We start from the raw sequence: 17,756 nt of genomic DNA, 5'->3' as shown, positions 1-17,756 counted from the left end.
TTGATAGATTGAAATCTTTTCATATTTCCATATATGAAAGAATAAACAATTAGGGTCAAAATAAAACAAACCCTAAGCTCTTTAGCAAACGTAGAAGTCGAGAAAATTACACTTGAACGTCTTCAACGAATTTACATTCGCGCACACCATGCCGCTGGGCGTCTCCAGTACCACTGTTTTCGCCGACAGGAAGTCTGAAACGTTTGCGATGAGAAAGGTTCGGTCAAAATGGCCAAACTGGACTCAGAGGAGTTAAAGAAAACAGCTTAGGCCAATCCTCTCAAGTCCATGATCTTAGGGTTTCACACCGGACTATACAGAGAGCTACCAAAACAGTGGGTGGAAAGAGCTTTGTGAAGGTGGAGAGGTCACTTTTGACACCAGCAACGAAAGAAACTTATCTCGTCCGTTGCAAGACTCCTTTGAAGGAGTCTTTTGATTTTTTTAAATACTTTTGGTCCACCTACGGCCCTGAATGTTAATTTTGTTGAAATTCTATTGTTAGTTAATAAATTATATCATGTTGAAGTTTGAAATTCAAAGTGTTCAGTTTTAATGGACCACTCGGTACACAAGTCTCCAAATATAATATGAAATAGTGAAGGAAAAAAGTTGAAAAATACATTATATCTAAAATCAAATATTCACATTTAACAATATTTGTGTTCGTAAATAAATAAGTTTCAATTAAGTTATGTAAAATAGGAGGAAAATTGGTAGAGTATATACAGTGGACCCAGTAGATCAACATTCCTCCAAGTGGATGCCATGGCTTACTTGGTGACTCTTCACCCTGTCGATGCAGCCAATTTTTTTTATATCTAATTTAAAAAAAATATATAACATTTCATGTCTGAAAAGTTTTGGACCTCAACATGAAGATGGCAGCACTCGAAAATAAAAGCTAGCCACATATATATAGCACCTGTTGACAGTTACTCACCAAAGCTTCAGGCATTTTGGAGGTGCAGTTGTTATGCCACGGTCGTTTGAGTGAGTTGATGTGAGTGTTACTGGGAAAATGGACTAAATCGAGGTTCGACCCGTCACAATTTTTTTTTTTTTGAAGGTGTAACCTAGAAATAGATTCAAACAATAGAATAGATTTTAAGGCTTTTTGTGTTTAAATTTGACGTGTCTAAGTCAATCCCACTCGGAGTAATTGAGACAAAAACAAAAAGTGTTTTGTGAACAATTATTTGCAGGGAAAAGCGCCGAGTACTTTTTGGGCGGATTATAGAGACGGGAGCATTGCTGGGAGTAGTTTGTAGAATTAGAAGGAGACGATGTTGAAAAATAATTTTAAAAATGTATCGTATCTTTGTTAGATCAAACAATTTCAGACCCACCTCGTATAAATATATTTGAATATTGGAGTATAAATCCAGTCTGTTTACTTATGAAAGTATATAATTTTAAGTTCATATGTAAATAAATATATAAAATTAACTGGTAGGCCACCATGGTAAGCGTAATTGTAGAGATTTATATTGTTTTATCATTTAACCTCGAAAATACACTTTATTTCTCCAAAAAAGCAAAATACAAACAACAACATCATGGATCGTTCTCTAAAACGAACTTCCCCAGAAGAACTGAACATGATTGACTGTGAAATGGAGCCTCAGTCTACTTCAAGCACTTTATTTGAGTTCTCCTGATCTAATTGTTGGGTTCTTGTGTTACTGTATCCCTTTTAAAGTTTGAAGTTATTATTATTTGTTGTTCCTTTTATGTTTTTTTTTTCATTATTGTCTCGTACAACTAAACTGGACATTTGAACTTAGACTATGCAATGCCATTTTTGATCATATTTTACAATAGGATGCCTTGAAATTTTATGCACTTTTGAAAGGTGCCATGACGGAAAAAAGATTGAGAAATGCTTCTGTAGACTGTTCAGTTTTTGGATTAATATCCCCACCTGCAAATACAGGGTGAACCATAAATCTTAGGACAACAACTTCAACTAATATTTCTTCTAGACGGGTATATGTTTTTTAAATTCTGTTTGTTGCATATGATTCATGCAACTTCCATATTTATTTACTATTAAATAAGCTTTTTTTTCTAAAACGTGTTATTGAGCCGCTAACAACAACATTATGAGCCCGAAGCACGCCATCATTTCACTTCATTTGGAAAGGAAGAGCTGTAGGCCCTGAAAGACCTCAGTGTGTCCAAGTCTTGGTCCACCACACTATAAAGCGGTACAAGAAGATCGGGATTGTCGATGATAGGCCCAGAAGTGGTCTCCCGAGGTCAATGAGGACAACAAGGTTGATCGAGGCAACGAGGTCCAAGATCAACTGCAAAAAAAAGTGCTCATTGAAAGTGGCTCATCAGGCTGGCAGGGTGTAGAGTGGTTAGGGAGGACCTGAGAAAAGCAGTATCGTTTACAAAATTGGTAGCTTCTAAGCAGGGCCACAATGGCCAAGAGGCTTACCCGGGTGTACTTCTGAAATTCCTAAATTCTTGTACGCAAGTGTTCTTGAGGACGTTCAAGGGCCAAAAGCAGGCCTCGGTGATGGTCTGGCCGGGTGGTCCTCATGCAGGATGAAGACGCTCTCAATCTTCACTTCCGAGGGTGTTGATGTCAATCAACTTGTCCATTTGGACATGTTACAATCCTAAGTACTTGCCTTGATCCAGGAACAGCATTGGGAAGGGTTTTACTGCTTCCAACAGGACGGAGCACCTTCAAATACTGTAAATTCTGTACAATAGCTGTACCAAACCCCTTTTTCGAGCTCTTTGTCCCACTTCTTCTCGAGATCTCAATAACATGAACTTCTCTATAAAGCCCATTCTGGAGAGGGAGATTTTTGTGAATTCCTACCTCGACGTCCACGACTTGAAGGCCACCAAAGTATCACAATGGGACAACTTGTCGGTGGAGACCATTCGTACAGCGTGTAAAGCAGTTCAAAAGTGTCTGAGAGCTGTAGTTGCTCCTAATGGGGGCCATGTGAAATGAAGTGGTACTCATGTTGAAGAAAATTTTAGGCTGATTGAAATGGAGTAAATAGATGTTTTGAAAAATAAAATTTTGTGTATTATCTTGGCTTTTGAAATTGTTATCAGACGTATGGGTTACTCTGTATACCTTTTCTGCTCTTGACAATTAAACAACTGACATAGTCGCAGTTTAAAAGCTTGGTGTGGATCTAACCAATTTAATTTGAAAAAAATTAGATTTCCATGTCAAAATTACCAATATTTTGCTTGATTGCGCCGTACGTTTTATAATCCAAAGAGTCAAAAATTGTACTTTATATATTTTTTAGGATTTGGCTTATTTGTTAAAAATATCATAGCTATACCTTGCCTTCAACAGTTTAAGAGGTCTGGGATATGCAAAATGATTTGCAGCAAAACTTAATCCTAACAGTTGTTGGCCAAAAATGAATAATGTTATCTTACTGGAAATTACTGAGTACATCATAGAACCCTTAATTGATTTATTTTCAAATCATTGTACCATGCCTCGTGACCTTAATGTGACGCAGAGCACAAAAAAAAACCAAAAAAAAACCTGAACATTAGAATCTTGGTCTGACGTCTGAAATCTGATAACCCCCTCAATTACGTTAGGAGGTATAAATTTTAGATGGAATGTCTTCAAGAATTAAATAATAATTGTTGCTTACATGGAAAGGAAGATAACCATCAAGACTGTATCCTGAGGAAGTTTACCCCGCTTTAACATTTGAATCGATCTAATTGCCCACGTAACAACTGATTTTTGGGCCGTTTTTCTTCATATCTATATTAATAAATGAAAAAGTGTCTATCAGTCGACGCCGTGTGCACTTTATATCTTAAAACTGCGTCATTATTTTAACTAAGAGATAATGAGCGTGGGAACGAGCGTTTGTAGCTCAATTTGAGTGCGTCATATTAAAAATAAAAATAGAATGTGATTACATATCAACATTTTTAATACAACGTTTGTTTGTCTGTTTATAGAAGCCTAATAACTCCGAGCAATGTCGGATATTCTCACTAGTATTTCAAAATATATGTTGGGAGAGAGATAAATCCAATGCACATATCATTCTGGCGTTAAAATAAAAGAGTGAAGAGTATTTATTATGTACATCTAACAAGGATTAACTTATATTCTTCAAATGCTGATAAGAGTCCACTGAGATCATTAATTATGTTGCGTTGCCTACTGAAATATGTAGCTAATTCATTTTATTTTACTCATTAGGGACAAGGATTCCCCTTGGGAATCCTTCTACCTTCCTCACCACATCAACAATAAATTATTCATTGTGACGTAATGGAAATGCAAACAAGTGGCTCCTATACATAAACTAACATACTTCTAAGAAATTGTACCAAGTGTATAGTTGAGTTGGTTGATAAATTCGTTGAAACTCCTTACGTGTATATACTGAGTATATACTGAGTGGGGAGGCCAAACTTGCTGTAGCATGATTAAATTACGAACAATGTGAGTTGAATGTGATCTAGAAAATATATCTCAAAACAATTTGTGATGTGTTTAAATACAATACTTAGCTGTATTTTTTTATTCAATATGTCCTCTTTTACCAGCAATAGCAGCCTTGATACCCGCCGCCGAACGGTTTTGAACCTCTTGACGATATAGGTTGTGTCCATAGCGTACTACGCTGTCAGGATGACAGCTCGGAGCGAATCAAAATTTGGATGAAAAGTATGAAAAATCTTCTTCTCTAAGATGTCCCAAACTCCTAGGTCAGGGGGATTGAGGTCAGGCTGAAGGAGGGTGACAAGGATCACCTCGACACGCCTTCAAATAGATTGACACCTCCTGACAATGAAGACCGTGTGCATAAATTACCACACTTTCAGGATGGCAGCTCGGAGTGAGTGTAAATTTGGATGAGATGTTTGTTATATATTTTTCTCTAAGACAACCTAAACTGCAAAGTCCGGGGGCTGCTGTCAGGGCTTGAGGAGGACCGCATGGAGGCAGGCCAAAAGTAAGTCATATTGATACTATAGAAGTTTTGGTTCTTAATAGCTATATGGTGATGTAATGCGCGTCTTGATATGGTAGGCAGTCTGGATGGATATGCCAATGGTTTCTGCTGCCTTTGTGTCACTGACACTAGTGCAGAGGAGATCCCATCCGCGTTGCCTTTTCTATTGTTGCTTCGCCATTTCTACAATTAGTTACATGCAATAAACACAAAACTTGTTTATTTTCATTTCAGCTGTCGTTTGATTGCTTAATGAAACCTCATAATTCAAAAATATGAGGAGACAATTGTAATTAAAAGCTCCACACTGTCTATTATTTATATAATTTTCTAGCAGTCACCTATAAATATTTAAATGATTTTTAGAAAGACTACATAGGGTTGAAAAAAAGTGGGGAAGTTTTGGGAGAATATGGACCTGTAAAAAGTTGTATCTCTAAAAATAATTTTTGAATATGGTGACTAAAAAACTATAGGAACTTTTGCATATTTCTAATTGGTGTTAACTAATTTCCTCTTCTTTCACGGCGTTACCCTGCTAACCCAAAAACACCCAATGTATTTTGTTGTCTGCTGTCAATTCCCTCTTCTCCCTTGAAATGGCATGGCGATTTCAAAATTTATTCATTATTTATTCAATTTAAAAAAGTGAAGAAGTAATATAAGAGTGATAGTCTGGGAGTATATAAAGATATATGGCAATTGGTATGACTGACTTATTTCGCTAACTACACGATGATTTGACCCTTTTTTTTTTGTTTCTTTTTGGATGAAAGGTTGCATGATATAATAAAGGTAACGCCATGCTTTCTTTTCATCCCTGCCATTTTCTCCCCCGTCATGACTTTCAAAATTAAAAATAAAAATGGAAAAAACTGATGGGAACTACCTATATGAAATTTTGACACGTCATTTACATTATAGTATATTGTCAACCTCTCCATCAAAAAGGCTCAAAATAAGTTGAAAAGTTTCAAGCCAATTATGGAATTGTTTCTAAATGACTCATGGGAATTTTGTACAACTTTTAACCAGAGCTAATTCAAATTCAACTACTCAATGTTCAGAACGCTTCTAACGAAAAAAAAACGAAGAAGTTGAAAACAAAATTTAGTGTTCATTTTTCTGTCAGTGACAGATAAATCCCCTCCCTCCTGCTGATTTATATCACAAACATATTTATATCTAATAATTAACAATGTAGTTGTAATAATGACTGTTTCTGTTTGTTTTTTCTCTTTTTTTGATGGATATCACAATTAGATTTGAGTAGATTGAAATAAAGAAAGAACGCGAGTCGAAGGTGAAAGCGATACTTATGGGAATACTGAATTAAGAACCTTGTTAATATCAGCTGCCTGTTAAATGATTTTGGGGTGGCGGAGAAAAGGAATCAATGCTATAAAGAGGAGTACCTTCTACTTTTTAAATCAATTTACACCAAGAATAGGCGAGAATGTATATTACAGAGGGAGAAGTTAACACCATTACGACCTATTAGATACTGAAAAAAGGAGAAAGGACACACACACACAACAACTGTTTTTCCTTAACTAATTTTTAAAGGTAGTTTTTTTATTTTACAAACTACTCAACCCCATTCCTTATTTGTATAATTTATAGCATATGTGACGATTTGAATAGATTATAAACACTAGTATGTAAAAATGAATTAACTCAAGTGGGAGTTTTGTACGTAGTATCGTATGTTTTTTAGTGAGTGCACTAGAGTCTAAAGTACTTCCCAATCATCGGGACATCAGATCATATTAAATTTTTTCTCTCAAAATCATATTAATATTCTTTCATTCTTGAGGACATAACACGTTATATGTATTGATATAAGTATTGAGTAACTAAGTGTGACTGAATTCAAAAAATTTGTATTTGATTAAACCCTTAATTACTCTGGCTATGAATATTTTGAATAGTTCGATGCTAATAACAATATTTCAAATTTCTCAATAGCTAATTTTTATTTGAAATATTGATATCAGTAGCATTATTAAAATAATATTAGAATGTACCCGTACACAAAATTTTATTTCGAATTATTTTATTAATACATACTAAGACAAACTCGTTAATCCACTTTCTAATTCCCTTGATTAATTCGTATTTAATATACCAATGTAGGTTATCGTATTTCTGGATTTCTATTTTTTTTTTTTTTAGTATTGTTGAATCTAAAACCAATACCTTAAAAAAAACTTTGAGACACGGGGAATCGATCTTGTTCTATGAAAAAAAATCAATTTATTTCCGAAAAAAAATAAAAAAATCCTCCAGAACCCAGAGATACGGTCTGATCAGAATCAAACTTTGCCTTAAGTACGTAACTAAGAATTCTGAACCACTCTTATTTTATGACTAAAGTATGTAAATGTCTCCGTTTGTGATATAAATACTCTGGTTATGTGTTTTTATTAGCGGACGGACATACAAACATACACGTACTATTACGTGTTATATGATAGTAGATTAATATCGATACTAAAATGTTCAATATTGAAACACCTATAATCCCTTATAAATAAATAGACAGATATTCAACAGGGTTGGGAAAATGATGTAATTGTCTAGTTACTAGTTTTGTTTGGTATATAGGATACTGAGACATTCCAAACGATACTTATTTTGCCTAAAGGATATTTCGGCTTAATCAATAAATAAATGAGTTTTAGAGGTCATTTATCTTTTGGTTGAAATTGATGTTCTTTTTGCCTCTTTTAATTCAAATGTTTAATGGTTATTACTATAAATTACATTTACGGTTGTTTTCTATTAAATTCATCATAGAATTATCCCCTAAAATTGTAAGACATACACTCTATCAAAATCAAATCTATGTAATAAGTTCAAACCAAAGATAAAATAGGTAATAATAATTAATATTAATTAGAAAAAAGAAAAACAAACACGACAGCCATTCGAATGGAATAAATGCTAATCATTTCTCTGCTGTCATTCGAGATAATTGATTATTCAAATTGGAAGTACTCATGGATTGACAAACAATTATAATATGTATAATATCAGGGCATCTGCAGGCGGTGGGCTAGAGAGGCTACACCCCCAAAAAAAAAAAAAAAAGATTACCAATTTTTGAGAACAGCTGTGGACTTTGGAAATTTGTTCCAAAAAGTTTATTTTTTGAAAATAACTATGCAATTTTGAAATTTTGATACGAAAAATTAAAGTTTTTTAAACATTTTGTTTTTTTGAAATTTTATTCAAAAATTTATTTTCTTGAGCATGGATATAGATTTTAAAAATTTCTTTCCAATAAAATTTATTTTTTTGAGAATAGCTATGGATTTTTTAATTATTTTTTCGAAAAAATTAATATGTAAATCTGAATATAAAGATAAAAATGATGGTCTTTGTATCTTCATGAACCTTCCTTCTTTACAAAAACTACGTAAAATGCCGCATTACTAAGTTGCAATCTTAAAAATCTCAAAAAAATGAACCTATGATTCAATTTTTGGATTTCCAATATATTTTTCATTTATACTTAAACAGAATATCTAGCATAAATATGAAATACGACCATTCTAACTCAACTACTAATTATAATTGGTTCCCGGCCCATAAACAACCATATCGGTGGATCTCTAACAAATATAGTATCATGTAGATTTTAAGTCTGGAAAAAATTAATTAAATCACGTGCTCTTTCATAATATAACCCAAGACACGCATGATAAATCAACAATGAAGGCATACTTCATAGAATAGACAAAAAAAAAAAAAAAAAAAAAAATCAATCAGTTCAACAGCCAATTACATAGATATATACATCCCTACCTGTAATTAATAGGAATAACCCTCTTGTGGACAATGAATCCAGACATGCCATAGGTTCGACCTTTACATGCTCGTTTGGGATTTCATTTTTTGATATACAAGTGTACTGCATACTTATTCATTGTTAAATATTTGCCCATGCGATCCTTCTCATATACGAATACTACATATTTGACAGAACAATGAACCTACTACTAAAAGTATTAGGCATAGTAGTAATCAGATATATATCTAGGGTTGTAAATCCTTAGCATTTTTTAGCGTACGAGTTTTGGGGTTAAATCAACTGGTTTTGTATTTTTATATAATAGCGAAGCTGTTATTATTATTATACTTGGCTGGGGAGCAAAACATGAGCTGTTAATTAATATAGAAAGGTTTACTGATTAGTTCATCCATCTTTTGTGTAAAAAGAAACTATAATAAACATTTCGTCATCTCGTCACCATGAGTGAGTAAAAAGCCAAGGGGTAGCAGATCTCCTCTAGATGCTGAAGTTGAGGTGGTAAAGATTATGGATCTGTGAAGTGCTCCAGGAGTCTGGTTTTAAAGGTGGCCGAGATGAAAAATGATGGAGAAGTCCTCTCCCGGAAAGCAGGAAACGGAGGGCACAATTGAAAGAGGGATTAGGAGTTCCTGTCCAGCTTGGTGAAGAAGATCAATGATGACACCATCAAATCGATGAATCGCCTTCCCAACGACTTCTCTGTGGCAGATAGGACCATTAAGAGGGATGTGAAGAGCAATTTGGGATTATCCTCATACGAGGACCCCACTCCACCTACTGAAAGAGGTTCTGAAGGCAAGGAGGCTCAAAAGGTAAAGAGGCTACGAGATGTGGCCCCTTCCTCGCCAGTTGTGAACTCGCACGACTTTACTCTGTAGGGCACATTGTAGAGAAAACCAACAAAACTCAAACCCAAAATGTGGACTCGCTGAACGCCGCCATAGTAACTGCTTGAGACAAATTATCTGAGGAGTTTGTTATGAACTCATGCAAGGCCTTCCATCGACATGTAAAGGCTCTGATTTATATTAAAGGTGGCCATATTGAGTGACCAAGTTTATAGAGGCCTTGTTTACAAGTTTTGATACAATTATTTATTAGTTTTACCTTGGAAAATATTTAAGTATTTCTAAAGCAATCTCTCGAATCCATACGCTTTGCTACCCAATCCTGTACATGTAAGCACAAAGTTTAACCACGAGTGTGTGTGCTTATGAATGATGGAGAGTAAATCTGAGGATTTGTGAGGGAGTTATTAGTGTAAGTGTAAAATAAATAAGAGCTAAAATGCAGGGAAGTGACCCTACCCACGGGTAAAAAGAGAGTGACAATATAAAAATGTATAAACTTGAATAAATAAAATATATGTATATACATAAAACAATGATAAGTAATATATAAAAAGGATTGACAAGACACTGCACTTTTTAAGTGAATGGAAAATTACAACTAGAAATTCAACTACTTTACAAAACAAAAGAAATTTTATACCACATACCTAGTACGTAGGGTAAAAACTACACAGTATATTAGTTCTAAATAATAATGAAAATCCAAAGTAGAAAGGGAATCTTTAAAGAAAAAAAAAAAAAAAAAAAAAAAATCAACATGGTAATCCTGACAATTTAAAGAATGTTTTGAAGGAGAGACAGAATAATGCTCATGACGTTTCATTACATCAGCTACAATCATCTGTGACAACAGACAAATGAGGAAAGGATATAAAGAAGGACATAGTCAAGAATTACTCCGGTGGCAATCTCCAATTCTACTCGTAGTCCAACAAGGACTTACAATTATAACCCCTTGACAAATCCTGAAGGTTACTCTCCGTCTTTTTTGAGCATACATGTATTTTCAATCAAGTTTTGAATAAAATTGAATCTATTTAGGAAAGGATGTTCACTACTCAGGAATAAAATAATAATGACAACTGCTAAGGAAAGGAAAATTAGTTATTTATACTACCATTTACAAAGTAATGTCCCATCTAAAACACACGCTGGATTTACATCAATGGCTCCCAATGATGTCTCCTGTATATCACCTCAAATGACAACAAAATAGAAAAAGTACGGAACATAAGCATAGTTACAGTTGCTGTTTATAAGCTCACTTCATGTCCATACTTATTTTGTTCGAGACTCCTTAGTCTTGTTCTTCATTTCACCCTTGATTGATTTTCAATAGAAAAATATAAATTTAAAAATAATCCTACCCCTTTTATGCAGAATACTTCATTTTACCATCTCAACTCCAACTCAACGCATTGGATTGATGAATCACTTATAATTTAGCAAACCTTTTTTTTTTTTTTATTGACAATTTAAAATAATTAAGAAATTAAAGAAACTCAAGTGAGAGATATACATTGTACATATATAAATATTTTAAAATTGAGTTGTACGTTTGGCGTTATGTACATATAGGTATGAATTTGAAGTCCAAATCCGACTATTTTTAATTTTGTGAATCAGGCTATATATAATTTTGTAACTCCACAGCCCTCCAATATTAATGTATAAATTTATTCATAATGAATCTTATCACCATTATATTTGCTTTCATTTAACCGTTATTCTTGTTTAAACATAATGATTTCAAGTAATTATTTGAAAATATGGACCTTCCTTCCACATTGATCCTACTTTATTAGGATCTATGATTAGCTTTATTCAAAAAAAAAATAATCCGATTTAAAAAAAAACCGATTTTCTTGATACTTCAAAAAAAGTAAATAAAAACACCAACCCTCACCATAATTAAATATTTGCCTAACCATACACTCGATTAATAAAAAGGCTACAATAAATTACAAGTAATTTTTCCAGAACATCCATTATTTCTAAATTGTGTTGATCCATTGTTGCCAATTCCTCGTCTATAAATTGTTGTTCTCAATCAATTAATTCTACAAGTGATTTGAGGGTATGTAGCATATCAACATAATTTTGTATACATAATTGAATGTAAAGAGATTTGAAATGTACATCTGACTTTGGTGTATATTCTATAATATCTATAACAGGGGTAGGCAACCTTTGAGACATGGAGTACCAACTTTAACATTTCTAATCAATGAGTGTGTCACTGTTAACAATTATGGTAAAAAAACACAAACAAACTACGGTAATTTGTTCTAATTTGCGAGCGTCAGTGAATATTCTTCCCCGTGCCACCAGTGACATGCGTGCCATACATTGCCAGTCCCTGATCTATATCAATAAAACAAAGTTTATCCATAATTATGTGTTTATGTTCTACGTAGTCATTTTTTAGTGTTACTTACGACTGCATAGATACTTAATCCATAAAATACTAGAAACCTGTAAGCGAAGGCTCAAGCACTCTCACTACAAATAGAGTAGAAGAACTTAGGAATTACAAGAATGATACAAAAAATAAGTTGATAAGGCCCTTTGTCAACTATTTTTATGGAAAAACCCACACAATAGCTAGTTTTATATAGCGGAGTGTATATCTATAGCAAAAAAATCCTTTATTTTAATGGAGTTACATATTTGAAATTATTAAATTTTCGACATATGTCCTTTTAAACTTACGTTATGTCATTGTAGTAATTTCTGAGTTCTTTTATTCCATTTGGAGTGGGCGCCCTTGAGACTTCGCTTACAGGTTTCAAGTATTAAATACTTAATCCAAGAAATAACAATAAAATCGAGCGTGTGTGTCAAATTAAAGTAAAATAAGGGAGTATATGTATAGAGTGTTATAAAAATAGCGCGTAAAAACTTCGCAGGTGTGAAGTTCGACTCATATTTTGTTCAACTCTATTTTGGATAGAGTTAAAAGTTCCTTTTTAACAACAAGTCTGTGTGGCTGAAGCTCATATTAAAAATGAAAGAAAGTACATTATATAAAATAATGAATGTGTCTTTTGATGAGGCCCTTGAACGAGCGTGTGTCGGTAAAGTGCAGCCACGTGGCACTCTAGGGACTAAAGTACTACCTGGCTCCTCGCGTCATAATAAATATTATTTTTATTAAGCTGTTATTATTATTCTTTTATTATTGAGGAGAGAACATGTAAGTGTGCACAGGGAAAATGGAGAGTAAAATTGACGATTTCCTATAAAATCAATTCAAAAATGAGTTTTATGCTTGAAATATTGAAGTGGCGTTATCTCAAATTACCAACAATGTAGAGTGTTTTTAGATGGGATCTTAATAAAAAAAGTGATTGTTACATCTGAAATGATATATTAGTCTTCTCTAAGCTATGAACCACTGAGTAAAAAAAAAGCATTTTCAAGTTTGAAAAAGAGAAATAATTAGTATTAACATGATACATAATTTAAGAAAAAAAACCAGTTTTTGAGTGTTTAAACTGTAGGATTTGGAATATATTCACTTTATTTATCCTTATCTTCAACACCAAGCGCTTAAAAAAGCTTCAAATCTTTAAAATAGCCAAAAAACAACAAAAAAATTATGGTTTTTTTTCTTAAAGCTATGAAGTTAATAGAAAAAAATAATACCACTTTTGGTTAAGTTGATCAAAATCTACTAAGTTCATTATTTGTCGTTTTAACTACAAAAAAAAGGTGTGATTTTGGTAGATAGTGTATTTAATACAGCTGATAAAACATCAATGTCTTTAATATAGACTCGCTCCAATATCTTCCAAGAGCACAGAAAAAATTGCTTTGTTATTATAGAAGATAAGTATCCAAGAAATAATCATTATCACTCTACTTTTTCATGAGCACACTGTCACATAATTGCTCAATGCTTAAATATTCTCTCCTCAAGAATGAAATCATAATGATAACAGCTGGGGAAAATTAAAGAAAACATATTCAGGTTGCCAAAAACAACAACGAAACTCTCGTTCTAAAAAATGCTTAGGATTTTCAATTCTAACATATATGTACTCCCCTTTTCTTTCCTTTTTTAATATGAGCTTTAGCTACACACGCTCGTTGTTAAAAAACCCTCCTTACCTAATATTTATAGTTGATAATATTGTACAGAAAAATGCGTGCAAGGAGAAGAGGAAAAAAAAAGACATATGGCATCATTGTTTAAAATACTGATGTGATTATCATCTGCCTGCTTTATTATGATTTTTGAGGGTATAACGAATGTATTTATTAGCAAAATGTTTAATGAAGATATACTACGTATAATTGACTTCGACGTTTTTTATCCGTTACAGTAGATTTGAAAACGTCACACTCCATGAAATTGTAATTCATTATGAACCTTATTCTCAGAATAATAGCTAATGAAACAACAAAGTAGAGTATTTGAAATATATTTGAAGCTCAAAGTTTAAAAAAGAAGGCTTTAATTAAATATAATCTACATACTAAAAAATAAACCATTAAACATTTAAGTTAAATATACAAAATTAGACAATTAAAATCATATAACTATTAATAATAATAAATTATAAATACAGAATATTGAAATAATGGATTGATCCAGATAATTTTTTCTTGTTCTAACATCGGAATTCAGTTCAATATGTCATAACTTTAGGTTGCAATACACAAGCGAGACGTGGAGTTTAATCAAAAAGATAATCACCCCTTTTCTTCATGTGGAAGTTGCTATATACAATTGTGCACAGGATAGATATATCTCTACCGATGAGATCTAACTAATTATTAATAATAAAGTAAATGTCAAAATCATAAAATTAGACAATAAATATACTAATAAAAAAATGTTAGAAATAAATTCATCGTAAAGATTTAGAGCAAAAGCTAATTATGTAGTAATGTCCGGCGATATTATTCCCTATTAAGAGCATCAAAAAAGATTTCCCCCCGTTATTTAGGTATGCTTATATAACAACATACTATTATCATGAAGGATATACACACTTGTTAATTATAATGCAACACCCAATGTAACTACCCTCGTTGTTGTGACCATTTAAACAGTTGTTTTTGCCTTTTATGAGTTTTCTGAACACCATTTCTTGGAGCCCATCAACCATAGCTAAGCCTTAAGTGATAAAAAAGTAATATTTATTGACTATGTAATATTGGAAAACCTAATTATCATACCCAAGTCTTAAAGCGAAGTAAGTAGTCTCAGACAAACTAGTTGCAAACCATCCAGAGCTACTACCCCCGTTGTTGTGACCATTTAAGCAGTTGTTTTTGCCCTTTACTGAGCTGTGTATTATAATTCTTGATATGTTGAGCTAAAATAGAATCATGTTTTATGGTTAGATTTAAAAAAAAATTGAATACTTACTGTGAGATAGTACAAAATTCAGAGTTCCATTTCGATATTCGTAAATACTTTTTACTGATAACTTGATAGTCATTTGGTGTGGATGACTCAAAACATTTTTATATGTATTTCTATAAATGACATCAGTAACAACATCCTTCATTAATTTAATGATGGTTCCTCGTGAAGGGATATGTTTATCCTTGTATTTCTCCATAATTTTTTTTAGATGATTAGCAATGGATAAGGTTATATTACATCCAATAAGCATCGTTGTGAGATCAAAGTTAAAGTCTGACTTGATGTATTCATCGTTAAATTGATTTTATAGATGAATATCCATACTCTTGTTATGAAATGAGGATAATGAGTGGCGTGTAATTCTAGACTAAAGGCACATTTATATCGACAAATCCGACAAACCATCTGTTTCTCATCCGGTAAGTATTTTTCAAATTCCTAGGTCTCCATTTTCAGAAATCCAGACAGAAGGCGACGTTATTTTAGGCATTTTATTCAGTTCTCTATCGACTATCCCCATCTAATATTATTATATTAATATTGAATAATAAAGGCGGGAATGATAACGTTCATGATTGATAGAAGAAGATGTATATTATTTAATCAATGATGCCATAAGTATTTCTTCTCTTCTCCTCGCACACTTTTCTATTCTTACCAAAATTATCACCCTTACTCATATTTTATACACTCTTCATATTATAGCATTGCGTAAAATATAAGTTATACCAAGGACAATAGAAATACAAGGTTATACCATAACGGGTGTAAGACTGATGTTTGACTTCCACTACGCTTTTTAACATTGACATCATAGTCTATGAGTGGGTGAGTGTGTTATCAAAATCTCTTTTTCTTACCCTGCAGTTGGTACGATACATTAAATTGAAAATTCTAGTGATATTAGTGACCTCATAGACTATGATTGGTTGCTTGTTTTGCCAAAAGTTGTAATAAAATAGAAAAAAAATACTTAAAATTTCTTTGAGACACCAAATATATATACAAAATGGCGACCCAAAACTTGCAGTAGCATTTAATCACAGTTTCATCCCCGTTATTTGTAACTACGAGTCTACAATACGCAATTAAACAGCAGCTGGAACAAAAATAAACAAGTTTTGTGTTTATCCCATGTCTCTAAGTTTTAAAAATGTGAGAGCAACAACAAAAAAGGGAAAGCGTGTGCGATCTCCTCCGCGCTGGTATCAGTACTGTGAAGGCTCCAGATACCCTTGGCATCTCGGACTTCCATCAACATCAACAAGTTTATTAAAAATGGAAATGGCCTTGAAATTTATATTCTGAATCTAATTATCTTATATTTCTTTAAGTAACAAAAGTTGACTCCATCTTCTTGTGCCTCTCCCCAGTCCTGACTTCAATACCCTGGACTTTACACTTAGTACAGTTAGGGACTTCTGGGAGGAGAATGTATGCCACACCTCCCAATCAAATTTGAATTCGCTCCGAACTTCCCTTATCAAGGCTTGGTACTCCATGGACTCTGCCTACATAGTCAAGAGATACCAATCTGTTCCCCGGGCGTGTCAAAGCAGTTATTGCCAATGAAGGAGGACATATTGAGTAAAAAATATATAAACATATTATAAATTGGTTTTGAGTTTTCCTTTCTTGATTCGATAAATATCATTTTTTTTTTGTAATTATTTTTGAGATTCTCAAAAATGGCCTTCAAAGAGCCTCGATCTTAACCCCTGTTATTATTATTTTTGCGGGCATTTTTAGTTCAAGGCTTGCTCTAAGCCTAACAACAATCTGGAGTCTTTAATGGTCAAAAAAGTTGAAAAGGTTCCAACCATCTAGCAAGACATTGAGGAATAAAATTGAAAATTGCATCAAGATGGAGGGTGGACACATCAAAGGTTTAAAAAAAAGGGAGTATAGTTTGTATAAAAATGGGATGGAGAAATGAATGAAATCTTGCAGACACTTAGGAGTACATTAGCCTCTATACTAAAGACCTCCTTGGGTCATCACATCATTTGAAAAATGTTTTACCTAGATCTTATGATTATTCTTTAATGCTTGAGCAGAGAACATCGAAGTATTGAGTACTCATGATAAACAGTGAGTAAGACTGAGGATTTGTTAAGGGGGTTATCATTAATATTATTAAAGTTAAGTTTGTCTGTTTGTACTATACTAAATTATTATTATATTCCAACACCATTCCTTTTTTTTAATGTCCTGCCAATTACGTAATCTTACGTATCTGAGCCCTCTATCCCTCACAATATGTATACCAAAGCATGGAAAAGATAAACAAATTTGGGAAATAGACGGATATCTGAGGTATGTGAACCTGAATTGTCCGGAACGAATTTTTTTTGTACTATGATTTTAAAATTCTTTGAAATAGTGATAACAATTTTGATTCCGGTACAAAAATATTGGTATCGTGACAAAACAAAAATAAATTGTAATTTGTACAATCTGTTCATACAAGTTACGGCTTGTACAGAGCATACATATATATTTATATATATACACATGTATATAGGACAAAGATTTTTTTAGGATAATATTTATTGCAATTTATTTCCAAAAATAATTATACAATTAACAAATCTTTCGTACTTACAAGACGGGTTGGTCTCTCCAACCAACCAACCACCTCCAACGTCGACCACACCCTCCAACATGGTTCCTAAATTGACACAAACCTGGATGAGGAACTCCTTGTGAATGTTGGTCACTTTCTCGAAAGT

At 32.9% G+C, this 17,756-nt stretch overlaps 1 long non-coding RNA gene across 1 annotated transcript in view; it reads right to left on the bottom strand.

The window, feature by feature from the left end:
- LOC139905986 (uncharacterized) overlaps positions 1–15,185 on the bottom strand; it is a 68,146-nt gene extending 52,961 nt beyond the window's left edge. The window contains exon 1 of the long non-coding RNA XR_011781175.1: positions 15,025–15,185. This is a non-coding gene — a long non-coding RNA (uncharacterized lncRNA). The remainder of the gene's footprint in view (positions 1–15,024) is intronic.
- Positions 15,186–17,756: the final 2,571 nt, after the last annotated feature.

The sequence above is a fragment of the Lepeophtheirus salmonis genome, chromosome 1 (genome assembly GCF_016086655.4).
Source record: "Lepeophtheirus salmonis chromosome 1, UVic_Lsal_1.4, whole genome shotgun sequence".
NCBI classification, from domain to species: Eukaryota; Metazoa; Arthropoda; class Copepoda; order Siphonostomatoida; family Caligidae; genus Lepeophtheirus; species Lepeophtheirus salmonis.
Note: the sequence above shows the minus strand (reverse complement) of the source record. Positions and strands in the feature narration are given on the sequence as shown.